Consider the following 13,599-nt stretch of genomic DNA (forward strand, 5'->3'; position numbering starts at 1 on the left):
AATTTCCACATAGGTTTCTTATAGATGAATTGTGTAAACATAAAATGTTTCCTTGTCATCTGATTTCTCAAATAGTTATTTATGAATTCTTTTTTAATTTCTAGTATTCTCCTTTTCCTTTGGGGTTGGGTTTTATTGTTTAAAATATTTTTAACTTTAGGCGTTTTATTTTGTTACATTTTTTTTTTCATAGCTTTCCTTTTTCAGCTATCATTTCCTTGATATCTTTCGTATAAATAATTCCGTCAATTATACTGTTGATATATTCTACAACGAATTTTTTTTCAAAATTTAATTGCTCGACTATTTTAAGAGGTACATTTACTTGAATTCGATTGTTTAGTTCTTCAGCAAATCCTCACCAGTCCATTATCTTGTTTGTTAACGTTGGATTTTGTTCTCTTTCTCATATATTCACTCAATTTGACAGTGAAATCACCACCAATTATAAATATTTCTCAATCATTTTCCTTCTTTTGGTTGTATTTTTGAGGGCAATAAATTGTAGCTAATGTAACCCTGTATCAACTTGATTTAACAATTACTGCTAGTACCTGATTTTCTGCTAAACTGATTCCGTCATCATGATGTAGAATGTATTGCCTATCGGCATCTCTAAATTCGTTTTAAAATACGACAGTGTTTAAAAACTGTAAATATTAGAGATGATCCTCTGAGTTTGTAAACAAGAAGACGTTGCTTTAGCGCTTTTCTTGTTTCAATAAATTTCAAGTCGCTGCTTAATATTTGTGACTACTTTGATTCAAAATGCCGAAGCCAGTAGATAGTCAGTCAGGAAGAGATTATATTTATATATTACATTTTAAATAAAAATAATTAAAATAATGTATTTCACATTTTACACATCAAATAAACGACTTATAATATGTTGTTGTTCGTATTTTAAATACATGTGGGATAGTATTTTATAATTTGTATTTTAATTGAAGTAAAATATACATTTCGCCTACCTCTGCTGAAACAAGCTGATTGATAGTTTTATTCTTAGTGTTTGCTAATTTCCATAGAATCTTGGGTTTGCAACGGAAACTCTTGAAGTCGAATTAAATTGAGTTTTTTGAAGTTTCACGTATTACAAATGAAAGTAGTTAGTTTATTTTAATAACGGTTTGAAATGCAATTTTGTGTTACTTACTTGCTTGTTTGTTTAATAGTCTTCCTCACAACTCTTACACCACTTGGTCATTTTAGATTAACAATTAATATTAATTCAACCTCTCTATTAGAAACAAACTTCGAAAATTTAAGAATCATTGAGTTTATTTTTGTTTTGAAAGTTTAGTGTTGTTTTAACGCTTCGTGCTTCTTTGACTAATTATTTTATAATCACTTAACTGCTTGTTCGTAAAAAGGTGAATGAAAACTAAATTTTTAACCGTCTTCAAAAAAGGAGGAGGTTCTATGTTCGGCTGTATATATTTTGTATGTTCGCCGATTTCTTGGTCGATGATGGACTAATTTTTAAAATTCTTTTTTTATTCGAAAGAGTGCACTTCCGAGGTGACCCCTTTGGAACCAAGTTAGGATCTGATATTAACTCGAGGGAGAACCTCAAATTTTAAACGCACGTACAATGTTTTCACTTTTTATCTAAAATGATCAGATATTGGTGTATAATGTTTCTACCGAACTGATGTGACGAAAAATTGGAAGTAGTTCAGTGTATAAGTGTCAATCAGTTTGCTTTTTAAGCACTTAGCATAACGTAATTATATATGAGACGTCGTAGAAACATTGTAGGCAACTGTTTCTATGGTATAACGGTTAGAACTCACACGCAGAGGTCGTTGATTCGATTCCTAACAGAGCAGCAACTGTTTTTGTTCTAGTTTGATTGGAACATTTGTCAAATCACGTAGACTGTTTGACATTGTTTCTTTATTACTATTTTTCCTCATACGAGATGTATTTTTATTTGGGTTATCCATTGTAATATTTAATATCTACCACAAGTATTTTATATTCTACTATATACACACAATTTAGTATAATACCTACCTAAACCTATTTATCTATTTAAAATATTATTTTAACTACTACCAACTGATCGGTTTGAAGTCTCCTAAACAATAGAAAATATAATATAATTTTGTGACATATACACAAAATTAAATTACGAAGAAAACAAATCAAATTTGTTGTTCGGCACCAACTTTTTGTTAAAAATATTCTTGTATAACGCTTTGAATTGTCAGTACCTATCTATAAAATCAGATATATGTCGCAAAATCCTAATTATCTTCTAACGATCCCGAAATTCCAGGATTAGAAACAATAACCGGAATCGCATCCTCTATTCATGACGTCCGTTGCGCCTTCCTGTTGGAATCACATGTCATCCACATTCATATCGTTAGGTTTGGGCATTTTCCGCTAACCTAGAGGAAAAATACAGGCAAAATTAATTTTCATCCTAAAATGCGCTTTTTCGCTTCTCAGTCAAAATTGGGATTTATCCGAACATTCATCTATGTATAGTCTATTCAAAGTTTTTTCATATATGCATCATGGAAATTTGTGACGTCAAAAAGTCGACAGAGAGTTTTTGTTCAGTTTTATTTTGACATACAAAAAGATAGATTCTAATCTAAATAAAATAATTGAACAAAAATATTATCAAATATAATAAATTTTAACATTATAGTATATCTAAAAACTACAGTTAATTATACAGAATAATTTTGAGGTAAAAGTTAAAACCTCTTCACTATTGCTTTCAAGAATTTTCCATACATCTGACAGCTGGACGCCGTCCGGTTGTCAGATGTACACTAAATTATTCGAAATATTTGTTATAATTACTACAGGTTATAAACCAGCAAACATTATTTTAGCCCATTGATTATTTTTATAAATTTTAGGTCGCTCCGTAATATATCATATCACTTTGTTTGAAAATGCCGAAAACAATAGATATTCAGGGTCACAAATTGATTGCGGCTTTAATAGGTTATTTCGAAAATGAACGAGATAATGAAGTTCCATTTTGTCCGTAAATTCCTTTAGAGAGGTCATCTATCATTGAATATTAGTATAGGTACGGTGAATAACATCGCTTACAAAATGAAGAACAATGCATCAGATTCAACCAAGAAAACTTGATCATCTTGATATTGACTCTATTCGAGATCAAATATACCAAATGTATAAGAACAGTGAGTACACAAACTATTTATTATTGTTAATCTGGAAAGTATACATAAAAGATTTAGGGACATACAGCTTTTTGAGGGATATAAAACATCCCTTCATACACTCTTACATGGCATAGGATTTAGTTGGTTTAAAGATAACCCTCGAAGAGATCTAATGGAACTTCCAGACGTATTACTTCCAGATGTATTCTTAAAAAGATTCAATTATTAAGGCATACAGTAAGACCAAGGAAGATAAATTTGTGTATCTTGATGAAACTTGGATATTTCAAAATGGTTCATTGAGGCACTTTTGGCAAGACAATAATAAAAAAAGTGTAAAGAAAACAAAAAATGATGGAAATAGTTAAAAGTCGCCAAAACATTCGATTAGGTTTTGTTGATCATAATATTTATTAGTAAATAATTACAGATATATTGTTATTCATATAGTTAGAATAGTGTTTTCCTCCAAATCTAAGAGCATGGAGAAATGAACCATGTTTTTGTTATGGTTTGAAAATCAATTGTTAAAAAACTTGAAGGAACCTTCAATTATTATTTTGAACTCGATAAGACATACAGAGGAAGTAATTGATAAATGGTGGATCGTGAACGTTTTAGATAGATTGGAATTTAACAGTTTAGTGATTGCCTTGGACAGTTACTCGGAAAGTCAAAGTGACTAAAGGAAACTTTCAGGATTTTTAATAATGCTGGAAATTCCTGAAACAGAGTGATGAGAGTGAAAGCAACAAAAGGTATGCACATAATTAATAGAACTTAACTATAGAAAATGGAATTGTAGGTCTTAAAAGATTTGTGTACACAGATGTGATTGTTATTATTCAGGATTAAACATGAGTGATTGTTATTATTCAGGATTAAACATGAGCAGTAGGTTAGAATGTATGAGGAGAGAATGAACTGTTTTGTATAGAGAGTAAATGCATTAGGCAGAATTGTGTGATTAATTTTATCAAGAATGGTGTACACAGGTATTAACAGAAGATATAGAAAATACAGTGATATCAAGATGACTTGACAAGTAAACGCTCCATCGAAGAAGACAAGAACTAAATATAAAGGTAAATATACTCTCGAATGAAAGTAAAATACATTACTTTGATATAAAATTGTTAATTAGGTGGATTAGGCCTCCAGAGAGATACCACTACTTAAAATTATGTACTTAGAACTCTACATCATGGGTCGTTTGGAAAAGAGCTGAATTTAAATATAATAAAACGACTCTAACCTAATAAATATTATACCTTTCTTCTTAATTGTAGTTGTAAGTCTTTCGATAATATATGTATTAGATGCACTATATTGTTAAAATAAGTTATATTTGAAAACAGTATTTTTGTTTAATTATTTTATTGAAATTAGATTTTTTTTGTATGTTAAAGCCAAACTGAACTAAAACTCAGAGTTGATGCAGCATCATTGCAAAATTTTGACGTCATAAATTTCGATGACGCATATACAAAAAACTTTGAATAGACTATATACAAAAATGTATTGCTGTTCGTCTCTCTAAAACTCAAAAAAGGTTGGATCAATTTAACTAATTTTGGTTTGGAATATTTGTGGAAGACCAGGGAAAGTTTATATGGTCTACAATTTTATTTTCCCATGCAAAGTGTCACTGTTTTACTAATAAAGATGTTATCACTTGGGCGTTATGCTGAATCATGTAGCTAACAACGACAATTTGAAAGCAAAAAAAAACAAGTTAGCCACCACGGTCTGGCAACATTGCGCCTTCCCCCGTTTGCCCAGTTATAATATTTTCATTCCTTCAAGTCATCTTAGACAAGCGGAAGACCATGCAGTTTGGAGATTATTTTAGCCGTGTGGGTTGTTCTTGGTGCAACTTTCTTCTCCTCTATCTCAACCGAAATGCATGGGACATGCATTTTCTCTAACCTGATACCGTTGTGATTTACAATTACAGGTGATCTCTTCTGTCATCAATTCTTTAGATTTTCTTGCTTTATTCTCAATAACATTGTTTCTTTTTACGTGAAAGTATCATCTGCGTAATGGTAAGTAATAGGGTACTAAATCACAGCAACATAGAACCATTACAGCTACTGACAACACCCGGGAAAACAGATGCAAACTAAAGCAAAACATTGAAACAAAATTCTAATATAAATAAAATAATTAAACAAAAATATTGTTATCAAATGTAATTTATTTCAACATTATAGTAAGTCTAATGCAAATATTATCGAAGGGCTTAACACTAATATATTAGCTATATTAGTTTGCAGGTTGAGGATGTGTTTGGTTATATTATTAAACCCTTTTCTATGAGTATCCTATGAATATGGTTTCTAGACGCGTTTATTATGTAATGGTATCTCCTCGAGGCATAATCTACCTAATTAACAGTTGTATATCCAAGTCATATATTTTATTTTCATCAGAGAGCATATTTACATTTTATGTTTAGTTCTTGTTTCCTTCGGTAGAGTGTTTCCTTGTCATTTTGATATCACTGTATTTCCCCTTAGTTTGCTCTGTCAGTACCTGTGTACATCTTCCTTCATAAAACTAGATTTAATCACTGCATTCTCCTTAATACATTTGCAATATCTGCAAAACAGTTACTAAACTTTCTCTCCTGACACATTTTAACCAAATACTCATGTATATTCTGAACAATTACACATATCTGTGCTCATAAATTTTTTACACTCTACAATAACATTTCCTACAGTTATCATATATTAATTATATACTCACTTTTACCTGTTGCCACTCTTGTTCAGCATTGAATCATATCATATTCAGAAAGTTTCATTCAAGTGAATAACAAAGCTGTTAATTTCCAATCTATCTAACATTTGTTCATAATTCCATCATTTGCCAATTTCTTCTTCAATGTATTCAGTTCATCAAAATCAAAGGAGTTATTAACCATTCCTGTTTCCAGCATGAAGTACAATATATCTGCAATGAATTATTAATAAATTTTATGAATAATAAAACCTAATCAATTGTTATTCCAACATTCACCTTTTTCCAACAATTTTTGTTGTCATAATACTATTTTTATTATCATTTTGCCATTGGGTATATTGGTCTCATACTGAAATATTCATATCTCATCTAAATACATAAATTGAAATAATAAGTCTGCCTTCATTTTTATATGCTTTTAAAAATTATATTCCTTTAAGAGCAATATCCGGAAGTCCCATTAGACCTCTTCGATACGTTTCAGACTAACAATTTCCTTTCAAATAATTGTATTAAATTAAGTTATTATTATGTATTGAAAAACTACATACTGTTTTTATAAAGTTCATATATTTAATCTCTGATAGAGCTAACATCAAGCTGATCTTGATTATATTTTTCATTTTTTGAGATATCAGTGATCGTGTCCATCGTAACATTCAGTGCAACTGCAACAAAGAATTTTACTGGCAAGAGGAGACCTCCATTACCTCGTTTCTGTTCAAAGTGACTGATTAGAGACGCAATCTAATCTACCTGGCTTCGGAATTTTCAATCAGAGTAATAATAAGCAGCGATTAGAAATTTATCAAAACAAGCAAATCATTAAAATAACGTTTGCCAATTTATAAGGTCTTATCACTATTGTTTTGAAGAATTTTTTATACGTTTGACGCATTGTGTCTTGTTTTAACTAGAATAGAATCAAAAGGAACATATTATCTAATTCTAAAACGAATTACAAAGTGCCATATGTGCAAAATAACTTTAGATAGACTATATGTAAATGTGTGTAAATGTTCACTCTTAGCTAGCTTTAGCTTAAGTAGTATAATCTAATTTTAATATGGGCAATATATACTGACGTATTTATCAGACACTAATTCTGCTCGTATATTTATACAAATACAACATAAAAATTAACAACAAAAATTAAAAATTAGTTCTATAAATTAAAATTGAAGATGTAATCTAATGTAAGAGGTATTAAAAAATAAATAAATAAATAATTTTACTACAAGAATATGGTATTAACGAAAGTAAATCTGTGCTGATGTAGTTTACGTATAATCATACCGCCCAAGCACCAATAACAACAATTAAATCTTAATACAAAACTTCGCTGGAATGAACATGTTAAGGAACTAGAGTTAAAATATAGAAAAATATATTGGTTAATTGGAAAATCTTAAAGTATAATATCTTTAGTTAAAAGAAGGAATCTGTGTTTATTCATCAATAGTCATCTCACAATATGAATTAAGAACCTAAACTCTCAACAGGATATGTGTCCAGTTTCGTGTCCAAAAAGAAGATAGATATTTTTCCTTTGAGGTTATTAGTTTTAAGATGAAATAGATGGAAAATAAATAGAAATGGATTTAACATGAATGATTAAACAGTGAAGCGGAATGGCTGGTGTGGAAGCGTAAAATTCGAGATTTGCTGGATTACCACGATGGAGCTTGACGCCGTTGCAATCGACGGCAAGTTGATGAAACCAGACGCGTTGGCGGCAGACGATGATGACCAGATGGTGAAGAATCATAAAGTACAATAGAATTTTTATAGGAAAGTTAACAGTTATGCCAAGTCTATGATTACAACTTCAGTAACAGATACTGTATATGAAAAGATTATGAACAAAGAGACGACTTATGAAGTGTGGGAGTCATTGAAGCAAAATTTCGAAGGATCGTCCAAGGATCAGTTATTTAAAATATGTACCGACTTTTCTGCGTTTGGTTGAATACAAGGAGAAGATGTCGTAACACTCATTGCAAAATTGACAGGTTTGTGGAATTAATTAAATAACGGATTTGAAGCCAAAAATGAAAATGAATTACCTGATTTAATGTTAGTATGTAAAGTTTTGCATATTTTACCAGCAAACTTTGAAACTTTCAAATCAAGTTGGATGTTGTTAACAAGAAATGACATGAGGACATTCGAAGAGCTAAAAGAACAACTTTACATGTTTAAAAGGAATTTTACAAAAGTCAATGATGTAAAAGTTGAACAGGAAGTTTTAGTGGTAATATCAAGTGAAGTAAATTAGGGTAACAGAATTAGAAATAAGTTTAAGGGCAAAAATACTTAAAACTATAGCAAACAATCAGGCCATTAAATTAGACAATGTTAAAAGTGGAATGCTGATGGACGACCGTCTAAGGATGCAACACTGAAGAAGGAAAAAGACAAGACAGTGGGGACAAACACAGTACTATTAACTACATACGGTGAGATATTTTCTGCAGAAGCAGGCGAAAACAATTGATGGATTGACAGTGGGGCTATGAAACATGTGACAAATAGGTCAGCTACGAAGCATTCAGTCAACCACAATGGTGACTAGGTGAAACGTATTTGAGAGAGACACTGGAGTCGTACAGAACGACTGATGGAACCAGCAATTTTGTAAAGGAGACATTTTATTGAAAGAGGAACCCTGCTGGCCGGTTGATGAGTGGGATCAGCAGATTGACAATACCTTAACCTTTCTGGAAGGACCTTTCTGGGAATCCCACCTAAACTTCCGATCGAAGAGAAAACCGAGATAGGTGGGGATACAAAACGCTTCTTTGGAAGAAAATGGCCTGGGCTTTCTGTGTGTTTGATTTGCAATCTCCAGAAATGTAACCACTGGACCGTCTCATCGAGTTATTTCTGGAATATGCCTTGGATATGCGCTACTACTCTTGAGGAAGCAAAGTAAGCAGTAAGCAGTGTCGTAAAAAGCTGCCTCTACTTGTGGTCTTCTAGAGATATTTGAAAGGAAAATATTAAATGTAAAGCGGGTGCCTGGCATTATCGTCCTGACAGAAATGATTTGATAAGAGTGGTTAGGTCATCGGGTAGACCTAACCGAATGCATTTCACCACTAAGCCTTCGTTCCAAAGGCTTTGGTTAGGCCCTAGAGGATCGCAAAAGGTCTTTCACGTCGGTTAAAAGTACAGTTGATTTTTGCAGCCAGCCGATGATCCTGATGAACGGCTGAATGTTTGGCGCGGAACCCGATGGAATGATATTGTTAAGAGCATAGAGAATTGCTCTTTCAGTAAGCTTGGAGATAGAACTTAATAGGCTTATAGGTCAGTAGTCAGAAGGTGAAAACTTGGCTCCTTTTTTATATGGGAAGTGTAACAGCCTCAGAATGGAGTTGATGATATTAGTTAGTTTGGCGAGCTGCTTGTCAAGCTTTTTAAGTTGGGATATCGACATATTATCGAAACCCGGGGCTTTCTTGTTGGGAATATTGCTGATCATTTGGGTGAGTATTTTAGGAGTAACTGGTCTAGTAGATAACTTGGAGGCACTTGAAAGTGAACCAGTGGTATGGGTCCTGACTTCAGGGGGTTGGCTAGAAAGTGTTAATGTATCTACCGTATAGTTTGGATCTTGCCTTATTTGAATAGCATTTCCAGTCTCTGCAAGTCTCTTTTAATGGTGTAAAACTGGTCTGCAAAACATAAAAAAAATTTCCTCAAGAAATTATATAATGACAGAAATATAATTTTACTAGAAAACTGGGAACTAATAAAAAATACTAATGTGGTAAAGAATAAATTAGTTATGAATTAAAAACGAAATGATTTGCCATAATAAAATCATTTTAAGAGACTTTTAAGTTCAAACTCGGCAAAATACATACAGCACAGTATTTTTTCAAAACATGTTTTATTCAATTTTAGGGAAATAATTTACAAAAACCTCCAAAACATTCGTACAACAAAAGAAACAAGCTTATTCGAACAACAAAGTGAATGTATTTTTTATATAATCGCCGTTTTCATCGCTCAAAAAAATAACCACCGAGTTATGCCTTTCCATTTTTCCGCACGAAAGAAAAATAAATTTCCATTATCCCATCTGACCGTGAACAACTTTTATCCTCGATATTAAAAATCGATATGTTTTGTTACACTTGACCTTTCATTTACCGACATTTGTTTTAATAATTCCACTTTGAGGTTAATGCTCGCTTTTTGCTTATTGAATATCGATTAAGAATTTTCATTTCAATATAAACGATTTTCGTCGAGTCCGGTCTTCACTTGATATTACCGTTAATAATACGAGAATGCGAAATAATCCCTGATGTCTTATATATTACCACTCAATAAATATCTAGAATAAAAAAACATTTTTTCTGAAAAGTTTTTTAAAGAAATATTTTCCACGGTGATACTTAATTCTTACAAAAATACAATTGCATTGACAGATGACAAAATAGTTGATTTTTCTGACACCATGCTTTGTTATTAAGTTTGTTATCAACCTAACCATTGGAACTAGTAAATTAAATAGTATAAATACAAGTTAAATTATCTATATTCATCAAATTAACAAGTGTCAAAATACTCTATCAATTCTCAACCATCAACAAACATTAATTGTTTTTGGATTACAATAGATCCTAATATAAATCCCCATATAAAATACATAGAAAAAATAGAAATATCACGGTATAAGCGACCTTGGGGAAATGTTTTGTTTAGTTCAATCAACGGTAGCGCTGCGATCGCAAATTGTGATTGGCTAGTTTAAATTCCTGGTGCCGCCACTACCATGGAACCTGATTGGTCGATCAAATTGTGTCAAGTCAGCATTTTCTATGGGCGTTCATTTTTAATTTGTTGCTTGAATGTTTTGGTTTTTGTTTAGATCAAGAAATCTTCGTTATACGTTGTGCATATTTTCTGTTTTATATTAATTATTATGGAGTAATAATATAAAAATTGATGACAATGCGTCCGTGTAGTAAAAGATATAGTGTACCTAGGAGAAAATCTACTACGGAAATTAGACATCGTTTCCCAAAAAATGATCTCGCTCCTTTCCAAAAATGGGTTGATCAAGTAAATAGTAGTCAGTTACCTGGATAAACCACAATGCAAATATATCAACGTCATCGTGTTTGTCACAGACATTTTAGTGAAAAATTTAGAATTACCCTTCCTTCATGAACAGGTTTAAGGGTAAATGCATATCCGACATTGTTTTTATCAGGTACATATAAAATTATCTATCTACTACATGTCTGTTTATATATTGTTTGATTACAGAAAATCAAAACCTACTTATGAAGATGTTAGTGATAATAAAAATCAATTAATCTACCAAGTTGTTCGTATGCTGTCAATGTGATGTCTCTACATAAAGAAGTCTTGCAAGAAGGTAATAATTGAGATAGTAATAAATACTACTATTAATTGTAAAATATCCCTAAAATATTTGTAATACTTTAATCAGTGTTCAATAATTTCATAATAGAACTATTGTATATTTAAATTTGCTGGCCTTGTTAAGAAAATATTTGTTACAGTGCCATCAATTAAAAATTTAATTGCTGCTTTTAGAGAATGTATTACCTTAAACAAATGTATTTTGTCTAAATTTAAAACTAACTACATTTGTTTAACAAATCTTAACCAAGATTGCTTCGAGAATTTTGTTGGATCTATTAGAAGTCATGGAGGTAGAAACAGCCTCCTTCACCTAGTATGTTCGAGAAATCTTTAAAACGCCTCATCATCACTTCAATTTTTTCGCATCATTCTCCCGGAGAAAATTGTGAAGAAGATGAACATGTTAGATAACATATTCTTTTTTGACGTGATATCTAGTACAACTTGAGGTTGTTAAATCACCAGTTGAGTCCATATTTTCAGTTCCAGAGAACTTTGCTCTGAGGAAAGCAAGAATCTAATATTGTATTTTAGTCTTATTTCGGGCTATTTAACAAAACTTCTGAAAAAGAGACAACATACAATATTTGTCTACATTCTCTATTAAGTAGTTCCACAGATTAAATACTCTAAAATCTAAATATCTTTAAAAAACACATATATTTTTAGCGTTTCAACTGTCCAATCCATAATGATTTTCAAAATGAAATTTTAAAAGTTATTATTAGGTGTGATTGTATTTTTGGTTTAATGAACTTAATACAATGTCAACAGGGAAGGATTTAAAGTTTACCTTCAAGATATCAAGATAAGTTAGAACTCTAATAGATCTCATAAAATTGATAGCACTAAACAAATATGAGAAGGCGTTATAAAAGAATTATAGATATTTTAATTTTGCCTAGAATAGAGTTCATAATTGTTTTTTATTTGCACTTATATCGTTTGTTTTTTTGCCTTTTGTTTATATATATATATATATATATATATATATATATATATATATATATATATATATATATATATATATATATATATATATATATATATATATATATATATATATATATATATTATTTACATTTATGTACATTTGTATAGGATTTTATTTTAATAAATTAATAGCAAAAATTAAATTTGATTTTCATTTAAATACATACTATTGGCCAATAAATGTTACATCACAAAGTAATCAGGCGAAATGGCAGACCAATCAAAAAATAGTATTTTCCTTACAGGTTTCTACATAACTATTTTAAACAAACCAATCAAATTCACGTTGTCAGCGCCGCCAATGATTGAACTAAGCGAAACATTGCCCCACTACTTACCATTGGAATTGCACACCTCTGATAAATTAGTACAAAAACTTCTCAAAACTACTATTAATTACCTAATAACACGTGCTCAAAAAATAAACAACTGCCCCACACTGTATAAGAATGTATATATGCATACGATGACATAATTCCTTAAGATCAGTAATGTTACTTTACTAACATAATTTAAAAATATTTTATTTTAGTATATATGCTTAATCCTATCAATTTACCTCTCATTTTTGAGTACGTTTTTATAATATAATTTGCTTGCTCAAAATTTGAGTCATCATCCATCAATTTAAAAAGAAAACATGAAATCTACACAGAAAGTAAACAGCAACGCGACGATATAATTGATATTAAAAACATCTTATCTCTTCTACGATTTCGCAATTTATCAGAATTCCTATAAAAATAATTTTTGTTATATAAATTCACATTCCATTCACAAAAAAAATTATATTGTAAAAAAATATTGGGTAATATAGGTAAATAATTTGGCTACCTAAAACGATTTAGTTTCATTTTTGGCTTGTAACTACTAATAACTATAGTGTTATACTTGATCATTGCTCTTTAAACATTCATATTTTTATTAATGATAATTACACTCTTGATTAATCACTAGAATATTATTTGTAACTCCTTCTCCGCATTATTATTTTTCAGTAAATGGCTTCTTGTTATAGTTCGCTACAATAACAGCAAATGTGATGAAAAAAAAAAATCCGGTAAATATTCTTTTTGTAGAAATAATCCAATATCAAATATTTTCTTATTGATTTTTCAACGACCTTGCGTCTATTGTAACACAAAAGTTTTTGTCGCAAACTTAATTTTGTTTGTATTTAGAGTTAAGCATGCAAAGACACCATTTAGATCGTGATATCTACTTTTAAGATATAATAAATATTTATATATAAATATATATATATATATATATATATATATATATATAT

The sequence above is a fragment of the Rhynchophorus ferrugineus genome, unplaced genomic scaffold (assembly GCF_030347505.1).
Source record: "Rhynchophorus ferrugineus isolate W39M unplaced genomic scaffold, kcgeb_rfMv2 rfM9, whole genome shotgun sequence".
Classification (NCBI taxonomy): domain Eukaryota; kingdom Metazoa; phylum Arthropoda; class Insecta; order Coleoptera; family Curculionidae; genus Rhynchophorus; species Rhynchophorus ferrugineus.